This window comes from Corvus moneduloides, chromosome 1, assembly GCF_009650955.1.
Source record: "Corvus moneduloides isolate bCorMon1 chromosome 1, bCorMon1.pri, whole genome shotgun sequence".
In the NCBI taxonomy this organism is placed as follows: domain Eukaryota; kingdom Metazoa; phylum Chordata; class Aves; order Passeriformes; family Corvidae; genus Corvus; species Corvus moneduloides.
In genome coordinates, this window is record NC_045476.1 from 158,595,546 (window position 1) to 158,615,149 (window position 19,604).

A 19,604-nucleotide genomic window follows, 5' to 3' on the forward strand; every position below is an offset into this window, starting at 1 on the left:
CTGTCCCTTTGTCACTCTGAAACACGTTTTTATCTCTCTTTTATGTTTTAATAGTGGCCATAATACTAACCACCCAGCTTACTACAGGGAGCATGTCCTTCAGCAGTGAAACACAGAGGGCTATGGAACTGCAGCACCGAGAGGGATGAACAAGATGGCAGAAAAATAAAACTTGCTTGATAAAATTGCCACAGCTCAGCTGCTGCTGCAGCAACTTGGACCTGTCACCCAAGCTGGGAAGGGACGAGAGAGGAACAAGGTCAGCTGGACTCCAATCTGAGCAGAAGCCAGGTTCACATCGGTCACTGTTCCTGCTCTGTGCAAACAACTCCCAGCCTGTAGCCGAAAGCCTGCACCACTCACCCAACCAAACTGCTCAGCTGCACCATGAGCTGGGGCAGGGCTGCCTCCAAGGGCTGCACCGTCCTGTCCAGCCTGTCAGGGTTGGGCCAAAGATAACTTTTCCTGAAGGACACCAGTATTTTGAAACCTCAGGCAGCTACTTGGTCTGCCCGCTGACCTTTACAGAGAGGCCTGTTGGGAGCAGATACACATTTATGGAGACATTGCACTGCATTTCTCAGAAGCTGAAATGTCCTGTAACACGATTCAGCATTCTTTAAAATGCTGCCTCAGACTGCCTCAGTTAGAGGGAAGTATTACTTCCCCCACAGTACTTGTAATCAAAACAATGGACATTATTATACCCTGTGCTGGCTCTGGGGTGTGTGAGTGGGAGAAAGAGAGTCACAAGTTTTACTAACTAGATAGATTGTTTGATTGTCTCTTGAGAACATCCCTAAATCTGGAGCAGCAAAGCTGCAGCCACAGCTATCTTTCAGGTTTTTTATTCCTCCAGATGCAGATTTAATACTTGCACTGGTGGCAGATGGATGACTTGCCACTGAGTCACAGAGTTGCTCTTTTTTGCTTTGTTTCCTACTTGTTTCCCACAATGGCAAAAGATGCTTTGTGTTTTAAAGTATACCTCTGCCACTTGATTTTTCAGGTGTATTTTAGAGTTAAAAAGGAAAATAAATAAAACCAGGATGTGGGAAGCAAACAAACCAGCTGAGGACTTCTTCCTGCCCAGGTGTTGTAGAGAGCAATCCCAGCTCCACCAAGAAATTCTAAATTATGAAAGAAAAGTCCTGCTATAACTTGGAATCCTGATTTTTTCATTGGAAAAGCGAAAAAACTTTTTCACTTGAGATGTTGATTGGGTGGGTTGTCTTTTTCTTGACACTTCTGTTTGAAATGATGAATTCTTTAATCACCCTTTCCTAGGATACATTTTGAGTTTATTTGCATCTGCATTTTCCCACAAAAGACGAAGTCTTCTCAGATTACCAGCAGGCTGTAATCACAACCACACAGCACCCGAGGTGTGCTGCAGGTGCAGAGTATGGGCAGAATTCCCACACATGCACACTCACACACATACACACCTGTCCCACCAACACCCAGAAAGGGTATTTCTCCTATACACCACAAATAAATGAATAATTAATAATAATAAATACATAAATAAATACTAATATATTATTTATTATCAATAATTAGTATTTAACGTCGTGCCCTCATGAGCCAGGGACTAGACTTAAAAAACCCTGTGTGGACTGCTTGTGGCTGGAATAGAAGTGTATGCAAGTGGCCACATCCCACTGCAATGGGATTTATCGGGAGAACCCACTGGAGAGAGGCATTGCTGTAGGTAATATGGCACCACCAGCATCTTACTGGCTGCTCTCAAAGAGTAGGAAACCCCAGGTAAGGTAGAAGAGGAGAGCACAGGGCAGTACCCTACAGAAAACGTGCCAGATAACACTGGAATCCTTTACATATTCAAGCAGGATAGACCCCAGGATAAGTTCCTACCCAACAACTATTTCAGGAATGCACTTGGGATCCTGCAGGGAACAGCCTAGCCCTCAGCAGGTGAGGCCCAACCTGCTTTTAATGGCAAAAATCCTGAGACAGAGTTCCCTGGGTGGGAGGCCAAGGAGCTGGAGCCTGAAGAGAATGTTGTCCTGAATTGCAAAGACTTGCTCTTGGCGAAAATCCTGTAAGGTCTGATGGAAAATTAAACACCTGAAAGGAGAATTTGAAATGTCTTCTAGGAATTTGCTTTTGTGATACATATTTTACAAAAATCTGGGTAAGGTATTCTTGCCTCACTGCAGAGACCTAAATGCTCTTGAAGTTCCTTTGAGTTTTTATAGGGATGGCAAAAAACCAGGATTTAGTATCACAGCATCATTTCCAGTGCACTACATCGTGTCCACAGAAGTGACGTGGTCTGTCACAGCTGGGCACAGTAGGGTGCTCCATGCCAGAAGGAGTGGTACCTTCCTGCTGGTGCAGAGTAGGAATGAGGTGTGGGGGACTTCCAAGTGCCTGGATGGAAAGCAAACCTGCAGAGGAGGGTGGGGAAAGAGGATCTCTGCTTCTCCTTATTTGACCTCTCAATTTCTTTGGCTGGAGCTCTTAGTAGGGATGAAATAGAATGGCTGCCAGAAAACTTGTGAGAAAGCCTGTTGTGGGCTAGATTTATTTGCTAGATAACATCTAGTGCACGTAACTTGCAGCCTGCCTTACATTGAAAGTTAAACATTTCTATTTCTGTCACTGAAATTCAATTTACAGGTGCACTAATTAATCCTAGATGGCACTCTCAGTGCCAACTGGAAGACTTGGGACCATATTTTATATCTTCTATCCTCCCTGAGAGTATTTACATTGCAGAAAGATCAGGCTTCTAACAACTACCACTGGGGAAGATTTGCATATCTGAAATATTTGAATAGTGCTATCCTAGCCCATTTGCTGCAGGTTTTATTTTCACAAAAATGACATAATCATCATAAACAGCATTTTTGCAAGGCATTGTGCATGCTGTGAATTCATATGGTAATTCCCTGAAGCATCTGTGCCTCCATATTCATAGGTCCTTCAAAGGACCCCAGTCTACACGTGTAGATCTTTGCATCCTAGTATTTCCTGATTTCTGCTGTAGGTTAAGGGTATATTTCTCAAATGCATGGCAGTGAATAGGGAATATATTGGAGACACCTAAGCTAGATATCCTCTGAAAGGTCTTCCTGGCTCTCTCCTCTTGAAAGGACTTTTTGGAGGACATGGTAGAAGGAGTAAAGTACTTTGTGTGAAGTTAGATGGCATTGAGACTGCAGCTGTCTTGGGAAAATCTGGCATCCAGTAGCAGTGTTGGCAGTGCTGACACAGAGCGATGCTCTCCAGAACCTGGCTAAGTGTTTTCCTCTCTAGAAAACCTTTTCCAGGCATGGTTTACACTGGAACTACTTGCATATTTTAAAGAAATTGCACTGCTCTGTAACAGTGATGTTCCTGATAGCAATTTCCAGCACAACTTCTGGTTTACAGCTTTGGCAGTGTTTGTCTGGTCAGGGGGTTGGTCTGAGCTGGGCCCTGCAGTCCTTAAGTGAAGAAACAAAAGGAAAAAAAACACTCAGAAGCTCCTCAGAAATCAGTTGCTAAAACAAAAGTTTTATGCCAATAGCTGAATTAATATGATTCATCTTGGGCTTTACTGAGTTTAGCAGGTCTTTGAGTTAGTGCTTCCATTATGTGTTTGAGCACTTTTACAGCAAAGGGAAAGCTTAAGCTTCAGCCAGAACTCCACTGCCTGCTATTCAGTTTCATATTGCCATTTTTCAATTGCATTAACATCTAGGCACTCAACCCATTTGGTTCTATCCCAACTCACACAAGATCTCTGCTTTTCAGTTAAAAAGACTTTTAGTGCAGGACAAAAGGTAACAACATGAGTTTTATCTGGGCAATGTCTGTTTTCCTTTCAGCACACAAACATAGAACTGGGCATGTGGGAACAGAGACATCTTCGAGGTCCATGTCTGGAACATCAATAATTTTGTTATGCTTTGTTTGGGATGGAGCATATTCAAACCTTGGAGAAGCCAAACCAGTATTTTCTTCATACAGGGCATCACAGATGATCCATTGCAAACTCAGAGAGCCCCAGTTTAAAATTCTAAGATCAAATCTACAGTGCGTTAATAATTCCTGAGGCTCTTCATAAATCCTTTACTCCTCTTCCATACTCAGTCTCCCTGCTGCTAATGCAAGTCCTTCCTCTTGGTGAGGACCTGTCAGGAAGCACAGTTTGTAGGGGGGGTTCACGTCACCGTTATCTTCTTTTTGCTGTTCTGTGAAGATGGTACCAAACAGAACTTTTCAGCTTTGCTCTACTGCTTTTCTACAGAGTGATCAGATCTGATCCTTTGTTGTGAACACACAGCAGGGATTTCCCATTCAAATCCTGGGCAGGTCCAATCTTAGCTTCTGTTAGCAGGAGTGTTCAGATCATTAAATATAAGGTTTTAATTTTTTTTTTTTTTTTGATACTATAAATAGCAGCAAAAAAGAGAGGGTGCTGCTATGTCTGTTTGTGGAGTGTGGTGCTCTTAGCATCTGTACAATTTGTGTGTGACTAAGAGACCTATATCCTGGTCCACACTCATTTCCTTAAGGTCACCACCTCTGCTCCTCTTTGTCATATGCTTAGACTGATTTTTTTTTTCTCTCCTGATCCCAGGCCTGCAGACTTCAAGGACAGGATTTTCAGAAGTGACTTGTTTATATCTTGAATAATCCTGACTCTTTTAATCTCTTAGCTCTGAGTTGGGACATGCAGTGCTGTTTGAGTTACAGCACATGCGCACCACACAGAACACAGGCATGGTTCTGGTATGAGCTAGCTGATGTGTAAATCAAGATTTTTCTCTGTATCCACCCTTGATGACAAAACAATGTCTCACCTTGCATAGAGGAGCAAGGTGAATCATCAAACCTGATGACTTCATTTTTCCCACACACGAGGCAGGATGAAGTTCACCTCTTTTCCTTCCTTTCCTTGTGTGCTGGAAGGCATTTTGGAGGGTGAAATATTTCCCACACCAGCTCAGGGAAATACAGGGTGTTTTGAAAGAGAAAAGATTGCCAAGATTCATGGAAACAACTTAGCAGTAGGGGGAAAAGATGGACATTGTTCTATCAAGACAAAGAACCAATATCAGAGAGGGTAAAAGGCACTTGAGAATACAGAGAACTGTCATGGAGGACATGACCTGAAGACCCCAATTTTTCATTTCCTTTGGGTCTTACTTTGTGGTTTTACTGATACTTGAAGAAAAACAATGAATTCAGAAACCTTCTATGAAACTCCTGTGTGCTGGTGTGTGTTCCTGGGTGTGTCTGTGTGTTGCAAGCCCCCTTTGTGCACCCCCCACCGTGGCAACAGTGGTAAAAGCTACACTGAATGTATAGGGGAATCTGAGAGCTCCTTACCAGGCACAGGAGCTGGTGAAGGTACAGATGCTAAGCTTGTATTAGGCCTTTCGAGGTGTGCCTGGAGTCCAAGGCAAGACCGATGCTGAATTTCCACTGAGAATCCATTTTGGCTTGATGAAACTGAGTCTTAAGGATGCCTTGGATCTTTTGAGTGTCTGATCTGGGGGAGAGGAGGAAAACTGGTCCTAGAAATGCCTTCAAGGTGGTTATCAGGAGCAGTCATCTCCAGTCTCCTGCTCTTGGACTCCAAATCCTTTTACATGTAAGCACACAGTTAGAAGTTCTGTGTCTGGCATTGGCAGGAGCTGGAATATTATTGCTTGATTGGTCACTTTTCCCCATGTCTGGCTTCCACTTTCCAGAAATAAAGCAATGGTTAGTAGCAGAGGAGAGGAAGCAAGGAGAAAACTGCAGTCAAAGCTGAAGGTTAGCAGATTATAAACCTTGCTAGGTTTGGTGAGTTCCAGGCTGGGCATGTAGTGTTGAGAAAGTAAAGTAAAATTTTAACTCAGACGAAGATCCCAGTGGTGAATCAGCAACCAATTCTCTAAAATCACATCCCTACAAGCACGTCCATCACGTCTCAGAGGAATGAGTGATACCTTTTCCTGGGACATGCACCTTCCATGTGATGTTTCTGAGTTCAGTGCTAAAAGAAGAACAGTGCTGCCTGGCAAGTTCTGACCTGCGTGTTCTCTGAGTATGTCACTGCCTCTGATGACCTGTTCTCTTTCATCCTCCCTCTTCTCTTAATGTTTTGGTTTTTTTGTTTTTTGTTTTTTTTTTTTTTTTTTTTTTTAATTAAGGTCTGTGGTCATAAAAAGCGCTTCTGCTCATATCCTTTGACTGCAGGTCTGGGTGTGATTTGTTTCCATGTGAAGATATTGATATGTTTCTGCAAGATAAGGCCTTCCCTTGCAACGCAGATAAGAAAAGTATCTGTCTTCAGGCAACACAAACTGTGCAGAAAAGCTTTCCAAACAGAGCAAATTATCTTTTGTGATTCACAGGCCATACGTGCCTATAACGCCTGTTTCTATCAGGAGCACTGCTCATCAGAAGATTTCAGAAGAGGTTACAGTGTAAGGCCATCTACTCTGGAAAATTTAGTGGGAAATTAGTGGGAAACGATGGGAATTTACTGTCTTGCCTCTTGCCTGCTGCAGCCATCCAGCCCTTCTCCCACCTCCACTGCCAGCATACGGCCCATGTGTGCTTCTCTTCTCTCTGCAGTCTGAAGGTACCCCCCAGAAATGATGATGCATCAGCACCTGAGCAGAAAAGATAAATTGGTTGCACAAGTAGTCATCAAATGTAGATAGAAATGTAAAAACTCACTACTGCCTTGTTAACAATCACTGAATAGGGCAACATGGTGGTGGTTCAGCCCCTGACCAATACAAGCCTGGCTGTCTCAGCTCAGGGAGGTGCCCCCCGGGTATGTAATTAGCAAACACATTGGAGCTGTGTAAGGAGCTCTGGGGGGCTCTCAATGGCATGTGAAATACAGCACTTAAGGAAAATCTGTATGTGCTCACTGTTGTCTCTCACCACAATAAATTCAGATTTGTAGGTAACTATGTGAAATAAGGGTAGCAAAGATTTTGAGGTTTAACACATTGAGAGCTCATGCTGCATTTGACACCTGGACAATGCCTCAACAGGAAATACAGTAATTTACAGGCAAGGCCCTTGCATTGCAGATGGCTGGCACCCTTGATTGCCTGGAGCCTTATGGAAAATGACAAAAACCCCTTTGTATTTAGGGATGACTCTGGCTTTCATGTGAAACTTGAGTTTTATAAGACACATGACCAGTGACTTTGTATGGCATTTTGGTGCTCAACAAGAGACATGCTATGGAGACCCTATCTATGCCACACCATTAGCCTCTCATGGTGGTCACAGGTTTCCTTGGCATGTTCTGTGGAGGCTGATTTCTGTTCATGCTGCAGAGCATGGACCTCTTCTTGCTCTATATTGTTCTGCTCTTTGTGACCACACTACTACTCTACCTCCAGCAAAAGGAAAATGGAAAAATTCTGACCCCCCTTTTTTTTTTTGTGAGATCTTTCCCTCCTGCTTACTCCTTTTTTTTTTGCTGCTTTCACCTCACCGCATATGATTGACACAGTTAATAAAAAATTGGTAACACAAAAATATTGTTCTCTCTTATCTTGCTAGGGAGCTGGGTCTTTTCAGGCAGCTTAATAAATAGTACTATGAACCTGGGGCTGTTTTTGCAATAGGTGGCTTTAATTAGAGTTTAATTTAGGCTGGAAAGAGAAAAGGGGATTTCATAATCAATGCTAGGAAGCAAGGAACATCATTGCCAGGTCAAGAGAGTTTCTTCTCTCAAAAGCAACCATTAAATTTGCCCTGCGCAGCTCTGGATTTGTTGTTTCTGGCTTTCTGTGGTTAGACTTTTCCAGTTTACAGGAAGATTATGTCCGTCAATCCATCCTTCCTTTCTCAGTGCCACTTCTTTAAATGCTGCCAGGGCTGTTGGCATCCAGCTGTGTGCTTTCAGGCTCTGCCAACATCACCTGGAGATGGTACTGCAGCAGCATTGTGCCTTCATTGAATTATATGCTCCTGGCTTTTATTTTGAGTGAGCTCAGGCCCATGTTCACAGCCTATTTCTCTGCTGGATGTTATGTGGGTGAGCAGAGGCTCTGGGACAGACAGCCCCAACAGGATGTTGGAAATTAGTTAAGGAGAGTACCTGTAGCACTTCTGCTGGGCAAAGAGGAGTTGAACATTTTTATCACATATTGTTATCAGTAATGAGAAGAGTGGATTATGAACATGCACAAAGCCTTGACATCACGACCTTTTTCAATAGTTGCTTTAAAAGCTGTATTTTGAAAAAAGACAGAGAGAGAGAAAAGCAACCAAACACAGTGACAACCTGGGTAGAAATGACACAAAAGAAGGAATCAGAGCAACAGAGTGGGAAGGGGCGCAGAGAAATCAGCTCATCCTTTGTGGAGGAAGAATTGCATTAAAAGTGCATATTAATGCTTAAGGCTGCCTTAACATACTTTTATAGATGTCAAACACCTTCATGCCCAGCTGGTTTAGCACTGCAGTGCTCAGGGACCACATTGCTTCAGGTTACATGAGAGCAGGCAGAGTTGTTGGCTTCCCTCATCCACACAGGTAGAAGTGGCAATACCAGGAACAACAGCACTGAGTCCTCCCCTATAGAAAGCACCAGATCCAAAATTCACTCTACAATCAAAAACCCTTCACCTCCTTGTCCCTGTCCCAGTAAATGGAAGCACTGGCATAGAGCAGAGGGAATATACGTGGGACACAAAACCTCCAGAGATTTCTCTGCTCCGAGTGTTTCTGTGGTTCTGAGTGAACAAGTGGAAAGGAAAGGACAGCAGGACATGCTGAGAGAGCGTCTGAGGGGTAAAGTCATACTGGGGTGTGCTGGGAAACGTATGCCTGCAGAACAGCACTGGGCTGGGAACATGCCAGGCTAGACATGGTCTGTGCTGAAAGGGCTGAATTATTTTTTTCACTATAAGCACTCGAATTTTCCTTTCTACGTGCCAATGACTGGGGGATACAGCTGCTTACAGTCAAAATGACCACCACCAAAAGTCCTAATATGTTGAGAGAACAAGTATATTTAATCCCTTTCCCAGTAGTTACTCATTAAAAGAAGGCAAAATAACCCAAACCAGCAGGTATTGCAAGGGAGGAAAAAAATAGTTAAACATGCAGGTGATAAACATCTGAGTTACTGATTAACTCCTGGCTTTTGTAACCACCACAGTTCTTCATCTGGCTTACTGGGACACCAAAACACAGAGCTGTGCCACTTCAATAGTTCATAGTGCACTTTATCTCTCCTTGGCACAGCTGTGCCGGTGCTGACAGTGAGGACAGCACTGCCCTCTCTTGATGGGAAGAGTTAAGAGCCCTTTCAATGCCTGCAGTGTCTTTCAATGTGAGTCAAAAGAGCCAGAGAAATCCATGTAGGACAGGGTGGATTGAAGTATAACCTCTTTGGTGTGTCAGCTGCCAGAAGTTGGGAGAGAAGAGAGGGAATAATTGATTTGCTCTGTGTGCACATCCTCAGGCATCTGCTCCAGGATGTCCATTGCAGATGGGATGCTGGGGCAGCTGAGCCTTTGGTCTGTCACCCTGTGGCCAGGCTTATGCTCTTGGGGAAAAATCTGAGCTGGAAGGGAAAGTGGAGACAGACATTTCAGGAGCAGTCACAGTGAAAGCAGTGCAACATGCTTCGCAGGATGGAGAACAGGCTGATGCTCATCTGTGAGGAAAAAAAGGGTGATTTCATATGCCTTCTTCCACCTGGAGCATTTTGTTTTCCCCCCTGCACTCAACCAGCTCCAGTCTGGAGTGTTGCCTCAAGCAATATATCTCCCTCGTTGTCAGTCTTGATGTTGTCACTTGTCATTGCAGCCTGTCACTCAGGTTTAATTGAGAACACACTGTTTGCCATCTGGAGGAAAGCCTGAGAAGTGAGGTAGCAGCACTCACTGCCATCGAGGGTTCAGCTGAGCCTCCTCAGCTGCTGGCTCTTCCTTATGTTGTCTGACTGGAACATCCCGAGGTCTTGCAGGGATGTGAGGAAACTCCTGAAGATGTGAGTCCCTGAAGAGGGACATCTTTCCCATGTGGTGCAGAGGAAGTCCTTCCAAAGTTTAATAACTGCATTTTTAACTAACACAGCTTATGCTTAAGCAAAGTTGCTCTGGCAAGGAACTGATCCTGCAACACCCCAATCTCTGCTTCACTCAGAGGTGCTGAATTTGAAGAAATAAACAGAAGCACTCAGCACCATCAGTAGAGATGGACACAGGCTTGCTGAATGGGCAGGATGTCAGGGGTCCATCAGGCTGAAAGTGAATGCTTGACCATGGTGAGCTGAGGCAAGGAGGGCCTAGCTGTGTCTCTGGGGATAAAGGATGGCCTGTGAATGGAGCCTGAAAAAATCCAAGTCTGGTTTGTGTTCTGTCTTACTTCTGCTCAGTCTCTTATAAAACACCTCATCTACAAGCCAAAAACAATAGACATTAAAAAAATCTGAACTCTTGTTTGTCATCATTAGCTGTCACAGAAGGCAAAAATGCCCATTCTGCTGCTTGACCTGCCTTTGCAATGCTCAGCTTTAACCTTTTTCACTTAAAATTTCACAGTAAAGCTCTATTGTCCAGGTCCCAAACAAACAGCAGGGTGCACACTGAACAATAGCAAAGGGTTTGGCAGCATGCAGGTTTCTCATCTGTGCCAGAAAAGCTTTTCTGATGGCCCTGAGTTCCTCTTTACCCCCCTCTGCCAGGGGCTGACATCAGGGAAAGAGAAAATACAATTGAATGCCATCAAGAGTAATGTCCTGTTTATTTTCCTGCTAACAGAATTATTTTCAGAACATCTCAGAAATCAGAAGTGGGAGCGACGGGAGGGCTGGGAAAATCAGAACAAGCCCACTTTGGAATATCATTAGCTGTTAGCAGAGAAGAGACAAGAATCAGGACCAAAATGCAGGCCAGGGACACAATAAATGAAGCTGTACATACATCATGTGTCCTTGTTTTCCCTTCTGAGAAAAGACCATAAAGAACTGGGGAGGTTTCCCTGCCAGAAGCAGGACGATGTAGTATGTTAATTGTGTGTGTTGGTTATTGCTGGTTCCTATAACTGTATGGGGCAGTCACTCCAGAGCAGCTCATACATCAGTATGGATATACCAGGGGGAGAAATAAAAGGAGATATGGTCTCCTCCCCATGAGCAGTGTCTGCTGCTGTTTGTCCTCGTGTCCAGTGATGTGGTCGTGCATCTGCACAGCCTCTTCCTTGCGACACAAAATGGGGGGCCAGTCTGGCATCTCCTGGCTGATGGAAGGGACAGGTTTCACTCCCTATTTTTACCTCTCCTCCTTCCCTGCCCACAGTTGCAGCACTGCAGTCCTGCTCTCATGCACAAGCTCTAGCTTGGATGGGAAGGGGAAAAATTAAGCATCAGTGTGGTTGGAGCTCTACCAGCTTCTGTAAAACAATTTTTTGTTGTTGTTCAGTAAGACTACTTTGTCAAATCTTGCTAATCTTGTTAGCTCTTCACAGTGGAGATCCTAGTCTGTTCTTGTTCTGTGACACTGTTCTGGCTTACAACACGCATATTTAGTTTTTAAAAGGGGGGATCTTGGGATGCTGAGCTCTCTTATCCAGCACAGAGCAGCAGGACCCATGGACTATGCAGATCATCTCAAGGTTAGTGGAGTGTGCTGTATGTCTTCTTGCCTGAGTGGGGTCTTCTTGTCCAAATGCTATGTGTCTGTCAGAGGTGTTCAGTTCTGCCTTCCAGGATATTGAACAGCCCCCAGGAGTTCAAGTGGTCTGCTTGTCCTCAGGCCAGGAGAAATGAGGTGGACGCACATGGATCAGGTGTAGGTTGAGGAAAATGGGGTGGCTTCCATCCAGACATGATTTGCAAAGTGGAAATCAGAGGCCAAATGTGCTGCTCCTGACCACGCAGTCTCTAAACCACCTCTGCTCACTCCTGCATGGGAGATGCTCGTCCTCTGGAAACCACCACAGCTTACGTTGTTTCCACTGCTTTAATTGTGATTCCCAACCCTGCAATTACAACTGCTGTGACATGGATCAATAACAAACTGATGCTTTCCTGAGGCTACTGCATGGAGCAGGGGATGAGGAATGGAGTAGGAGGCTTTCCAGCTTTCAGTTCACCACCTCCTGTCTCACCGAGGTTAAGTGATAACCCAAAATCAGACAGAACAGACGGCTGACTCAGCAGGACCCCCCAATGGGCTTGCTGCCTGCTCCTCTCTGAGCTGACTGCACTGATGATGATGGAGAAGAAAATATATGGGAAGGGATGGTAGACCTGCCACCTCCTGATTACAGGCTGGTATCAGCCATGGACTTAACTGGGGTCGGGTGGAATAGGGGCACTTGACCTCTCTCTCTGCATTCCCTGGGCCAGTTCAGGGATGTCTTTCCACAGATGTGGAAATGTGTTATGAAATGAACTTACAATTTTCCAAGAAAAGTAGTTCTTTCCATAGGAAAGAGTGAATGAGCCATGAAATGACATTTCTGTCCTTTACACAGCATCAAGACCCACACCTCAATTAACCTTTTAACCAGGACAAGTTACTTCACTGATCTGTGTACTGTGAACTCCCTTCCCTTACCCATTCCCGTTTTGGTAGGGACTGCATTCGTGGCATCTTTTTCTTTGTACAGCTATTTTTCAGCATAAATCACTTTCCATTGTTCCAGTCCAACCACCAAGTGGAAAAGAAAACATGTATGGGCTTTGTTTGCTATCTCTCTTGCTAGTAAAGGAGAAATGCCAAACCTGGTCTCTGAGTCAAAGCTAACAGTGGATGGCCAACACCTGCTCTGCAGTGGGGAGGAACAGTGATGGAGATGGCAAAGAACATGGGAGTGCCTCTACCTGTCCCTGTCAGAGGGACATTTCCTCCCGCTTAGGAGTGCATTGGTGGGACTTGGCTCTAACCTGCCTCAGGTTGGCCCCATAGTGATAGATAAAACCCAAAATAAAACCTGTCCCACAGCTGTCCCTTCTGCTTGGTTGTGATGCCATGATGATTTTTTGCCTTTTCTTTTATATACCTTTATATATACCTTTTATGTATCCTCAGTGCTCTTGGCATGCATACTTGCAATTCCTTAAGTCCCATAACTTAGCATAGTCCTAGTATTTTGTTAAGCCAGGAGAGCAGACATCCTGGAGGCCTTGCAGTTGGTGGCCAGAAAGCCCTACACTATCCTGAGAAACCAAGGTCCTCTCTAGAACACATCCTGTAAACTCAGATTAGGCCCATCCAGGGGGAATTCCTTGGGATGGGGGGATATCATGCTATTCATTCAAGCCTCTCATTAGGGAATCTTTGTTAGATATGCTAATTTGCATGGTCTATAAAATTGTCTACGCGATCTGTGGTGGTGTGTGCATTTTGGCGCATTCCACCTTGGCAAAGTGGTGCACCACAAGGATCCTTATTAAATACCAAGGTAAAACCCCTTTTTCCCTTAACTGTGTCTGGCTCTTAACTTTTAAGACCAGGAAAAGGCATCAGCTGCTTGCACACTTGCTGGCCTGGTTTTGGGAGCCGTTCCCATGAGGCAACACCTGGAACATGGCTCTAAATGCAGCCGGCTGGGTGGGTGTGAGCTGTGCTAAAGCTCTGTGACTTCTGACATGGATATCACCCACAGTCTTCATCCAAACCCACTAAAGACAATGGAAAGGTCTCCCGGTGGGTTTGGCAGCCTCTGTGTCATGTCCTAAACTGAATTCAGGCCAACACGGGATCAGACCGACCTCACTGCCTAAGCAGCTTTAGGCTGATGTCAGCAGAGTGGTTGGTGTGAATTCTCAGCAGCAGGGCTGGTGTTGAAGGGTGAGGGCTTCCTCAAAGTCAGGGCCAGGAATTTATAACTGTGAGCAAGACAAGTCCAGTCAGAGTAAGTTTTAGAATAGTGGCCTGGATAATGGTTAGTGACTGACCTACAGAATAAACTATTGTAGGTGAAGTCTGTTAACCCTGTGCTTAAAGCAGCCTTGCTGTGCTCTGCCTCCACAGACGAGGGTTCTTCCAAAATTGAATGGGACTTCCAATTTTATTAATTTTTTCCAAGGAAAATTTTCCCTTTGCTCCTGAGCTTATTGCTACGTTGTAAAAACCGGTGCTTTTTACTCTTTTCTCTGACCTTCAAAATTATTCCACAACTCCTAAAAATTTGGAAGGGGTAAAAAAGGTCAGGACAACAAGCTAAAAAGTTTAAAACTCAGGCCCCAAGGATAGGTAGACTTTTGTTGTGCAAATACATATATATTTCTATACATCTCACTCTATAAAAATAAGGTTTAAGATAATTTTGAAAGTTATCTAGTCATTAATTCCATTTTCTGATTATTCTTGGTAGCACAGTAGATATATTAAATATTTACATAGCCTGGGTATCTTGGGGACAGAAATTATTTTTGTTCTGAGTTTGTACATATAGTGATATTGAGGACAGACACAACATTATGAGGACACTGAACACTTTCGCTGCAGCAACAAGGACTCACCATGTCACTGTCATTTTAGTGACAACCTGTGACCCTGCTGCATGCCATTAAGTGATAGGAATTTTAGGAAGCTGTTGAGGTACAGGAAAACATTTGAGTGACAGACAAGTTTTGTCAGGCATTCTTTTTAATGGCTGCTGAGCAGATCAAAACTGTCTGGTCAAGGCCCAGATCTTCCTGTGCTAAGCTCCAGGTTGAGGTTTGAAAAAAGAAAAGCTGAAAGAGTTGGATGGAAAGGATACCAGGTATGGCATATCTATAAATGCCATGTGGCATTTCCATAAATCCAGATCCAGAAAGTTAAATTAAAGGAGAGGGTATAGGTGATGACAAAAATGGAAATTTTTTTAATCCTTTTTTATTTCTTCTGGTACTAATATTGTGCTACCTGGTATAAACTGATGTAGCTTTGACCTCTGGGAAGACATGGTCTACATCCATGAGAATATGGCCAAGTATTACTGTGCTGTATGACTGCCCAGGAGAGGAGGGTCTAAAGGGCATCATTATCAAAGGAAGTGAATACTTGAAACACAAAGAACTAAAGTTGTTCTGTACCAGTCATGAGGCCAACATTTGTTGCTCTAAGCACAGGAATCTGTCTGTCCTTCCTGCAAAATAAAGCCTCTCCCAAAAAAAAACCTGTATGACAGAGACTGTTTGCTGATGGGTTTAAAGGAATTTTTCTGTCTTTTGTTCAAAACCCTGCAACGTCAGCTCGTTCACTAGAGTCATTGCCCTGCTGGAGCAGCCCACTGCCATAACCCCATAACCCCAGCTGGGCAAATCAACAGAAAAATACTTTTCATCTGAGCCTTCTAGAAACCTCTGATGAAATGACTTTGTGAAGGTGTCTAACCCAAGAGGGAGTCCCCAGTGCTGTGTGAGACCAGCCATTGCTTTGTCTAGCCATGCCCTGATGTCCTCCAGGGACAGAGGTCTCATTTCTTCTCCTGGCCGACCTGTTTCCTTCTCATCCTCCTAGTGAGAAAGGCATCTTGCCTAATGTCCAGCCTGAACCTCACAAGCTGCAGTGCGTGGCCATTGTTGCTTCTACTGCCATTTGATACTACAGAAATGAACTTGTCTCAGCCATCTTCACCTCTCCTTGACAGAAGGGCAAGGACATCAAAGCCAGACAATATTTCTTGGCCTTTTTATACACTGTTTGCTCATATTGTAGAAAAGAAGGCTCAGGGTACACATTCAGGCTAGGGACTAATTAGGACCTGAGATCATCGATGTTATTTAGTCCATAGTTTGTTTCTTGGCACTGTTTCAGCTTATGACTGTTCATCCCCCCACAGACTGTGCCCAGGCTTAGCCTGGGGCACAGCATCAGCCAAGAACTGTTGCCAAAGACAGTAGAGATGAAGCCATCCAGTATTTTTAAGACTGAGGTTTAGCTGTACAGTCAGACTCCACAGCCTCAGTCACAGGAATGGGATATGGCTTATCTTATTATATCCTATTGTTATGTTTATATATCTACATATACAAACATGTCCCACAACACACCTATGAAGTGCTAGCTGCCAGCTCACCCTTTGCACTGTCCAGCATTCCCTTCCTGCCACCTCTGGGGACACAATGTAAACATTCAGCTTCGTGTCATAGGAATCCCATTCTGATGGTGCTGCTGCAGTACTCTTACACTATATCATATACTTTTACCTAAAATATATATGAGTTTAAGTAATAATTTTATTTTAAGTGACAGGGACAGTACCTTGGGGCTACAAGAGGTGGAGGGCTAGGGGCTTATCAGAACAGATATGGTCAGTCAGCTGGAGAGAACTCGTCTTCAGCACTGCGGGTGAGACAACTCCAGAAGAAGCCTAAGCAGTGCTGATGTAGCCACAGAAATGAATAGCTGGCTGTTCCTGGAAGGATGTCTAGAGCTGGTAGATGAGCCTTACTGTGCTTTCCATTATCATGAAGAAAGCACTGGGCAAACAGCTCACACACTGCTGGCAGCCAGCAGCCAGAGAGACCTTCTGTTTTCATTGAACCCAGATAATTAATTTGCAGCATCGATTGTTTTTTACAATATATCTGTGCCTCATTTAACATTTGGGTACTATAGCTGAGAACAAATAAATCCAAAACTACACAAGTTGATGGTACTGGTAGCATAACATGAAAGTCCTTTCAGAAATAACTGAGTTGCCTTTATAGTCCACAAAGGACATTTTTATCTGCTATAACTAAAGCCTTTTACATCCCAAAATAAAAGATTTGTACCGCTACAACATAGCCAGGAGTCCCAAATATTTTTTCCTTGTCAGGAAATTAGGTTACAAGGGGAGAATTTTTTTATTTCTTTTTTTTCAATTATGAGCATTTCTTAAGGGTCAGAACAACAACAACAAAAAAATCCACACACATATCTGGGAGTGCTGTCCCCTTTCAAACAGAAAGGAAAACTGCACAGAAAGCAGCACTGATGTGAACCCTTAGGGTGTGAAACCTTGCAGAGCTTCTCCCATCTTGTTCTCCCCCATGGCCTGTGGGCTCTTGCATTTAGTTATTACCCAGAGGCCAAAATAGATAGATTCAGCAAATAAATCCCAAGCCTTACAGCTGTGAAGATAGAAGTGCCAGGAGGGAACATGCTCTGAGCTTGTGATGTGCCACATTGCTGTGAGAGAGCTGAGTGCTCCAGAAGCCAGGGGATAACTCATGGGAACAGGAAAACAGCACGCTCTAGTGGGGAAATTATTAAAGTCTATTAGGAAAATCTATAAGAAAAATCTAGTAGAAAACAAATCACTGAGTACCGCATGTGAAAACATCTGTTGCTTCCTATCTCTATCCAGTGTTTCTTCTCCCATCACTCTGCAACTCTTGTCACTTGTTGCCCTGGTACCCCGAGGCCCAGGCAGGGGGACAGTCCTTCCAAGGCTGTCCCACCTACTGACACACAGCTCAGGCTGATTTATTTTTCGGAAGCCAGAATTGGGCCCTCTCCCTCTGGCTTGCTGAGTGCACTTGGCACAGGGTATGTTTGCCTGTGCCAGTGTGGCAGGGCCATTTAGAGGGGCATGGGAGGACAGTTGGGTCAGTGACCGTGATGGCCAAGTGCCCCATCAGCACAGTAATTAGCAGGCTCCTTCCTGCTCCCTTTCACTGTCACCCAGTGGAAAACTCCATCTCCATTAAGAAGGAGAACTCATTACTGGCGAAACAGGCGCTAATCAGATATTAGTTGTAACCATTAATGAAAAAGCTAATGAGGTGCTGAGATCCCCAGCGCTGACTGAAATGAGTTAATCACATCTCACTGCTCAAAGGCCCATTAATCTGCGTGCATGCTGATGTTTTCCATTCCTTTGCTTATTATAGGAAATAAAAATATTGTTCCAGCTTCATTTGTGTGCATCTGCTGGATCTCTCTGCTGTGCTGTAAAGCCGCGTTGCAAAACCTGCAACTGGTGACAAGCAGTGACATTCCCTTGGCTCACAGGAAGCCATCACAGAGAGGTGGAATGGCACCAACCTTCAAGGAAGAAAGCAAATACCATGCCCATAGCTACATAAAAGAGTGACTTCTCATTGTTCCTGGCTGTTGGTCTAAAATGTTATTCCAGCCCCTACAAGTAACAAGAACTGAAGAGCCGCCAGTGTCCCAGGTGCATTCCTCCTGAAGCAGCTTGTATTTTTTTCAGCTGGTTTCCTGTCTTTACTGCTAATAGTGAGTATTAATCTCACCTGATTCAAGTGGGATATCTGTGGGATGGATGAGTAATTAGAAGCATCCAGCAACTGAGGTAGTTTGGTGTAGATTTCACCTAGATTTATTTCCAGCATTGTTGGCAATATGTGCTATCAGACTTCAGGAGATCCCCTGGAATCCACGGGATTCTTTAAGTATCTGGTTTATTCTAATCTGCCTGGAATGGAGCTGGTTTTATCCCTAGCACCCATATAGTGCTGTGTTTTGGATTGGTGGCTGTGGCAAGTGAATGAGTGGCTGTGTGGGTGCTTGGCTGCTGGCCAGGTTAAAATCACACTATGTGTGCCCTAAAACATCACCAGCTTAATTCACTCCTGGCCCACCTACTTCTATGGACCAGACAAATAGATAAAACTCTACTTCTCTTCAAAAGGTTTTCTAGAAGACACATTTGCTTTATTTTTATGCATCCTGTTTTCACTTTTAAATCTGTTCATTTCTATGTCCTTACTTACCCATTCAAATCAAACCCTGAAATGACAGAGCCTATCAGCTGGCAGAATTTCTCCCTGCAGCCAACTCTTTGGTGACCCCAGTGAAGGACCATCAGTCATTGGTCTCTCCCATGACTCTTTCCTGTGACTCCATCACAGCAGACAGGAGCTCTCTGCCTCATCAGCCTCTTGGGGAGCTTGCTCACACTTACCCACCATCTGATATCTGAATCCTTCAACATTTAAAGGAGAAAGAGGAGTTAAAATAGTGATGGGACAAAGGGAACAGTTTTAAATTAAAAGACCAGCGATTTAGATTAGATGCCATTAAGAAATTCTTTACTGTGAGGGTGGTGAGGCCGTAGCACAGGTTGCCCAGAGAAGTTGTGGATGCCCCGTCCCTGGAAGCATTCAAGGCCAGGCTGGATGGGGCTCTGAGCAACCTGGTCTACTGGAAGGTGTCCCTGCCAACAGCAGGGTTGGAACTGGATGATCTCCCTTCCAACCCAACCATTCTATGATTCCATGATTGATTCTATGAAATAACTCTTTCCACTATTTTCTACCGTTTGAAACCCACTCTGGTATCTGCACAGGCTGAACACGGAAGTGGCCGCAAACTGGACACGCTTCAAAGCAGAGCTCAGGTATGGCCAGTCCGTTCACACCCCCAGCCCCAGACAGGGTTTGAGCTGGAGGAGCAATGTGCAGCTCCCCCAGATGGTGGCACGTCTTTGGGGCCAGCTCCAGGAAAGCAAGGAGTGGAACACAAAAATCCACATGGGGAGAAAGGGCCATAGAGGGCTCCTTGATGTAACACTTGATTTGGGGCATCCTTGGAGGAACACCAAGGTGCTGCAGGATGCAGTGTTTGTGGCACAGGATGCTTCCTCACTGATTTGGCCTCTGGGTGGACAGGGAGACCAGCTGGTAGTTTCTGTGTAACTCCAGAGTCTCTGACTATGTGGAAACAGTA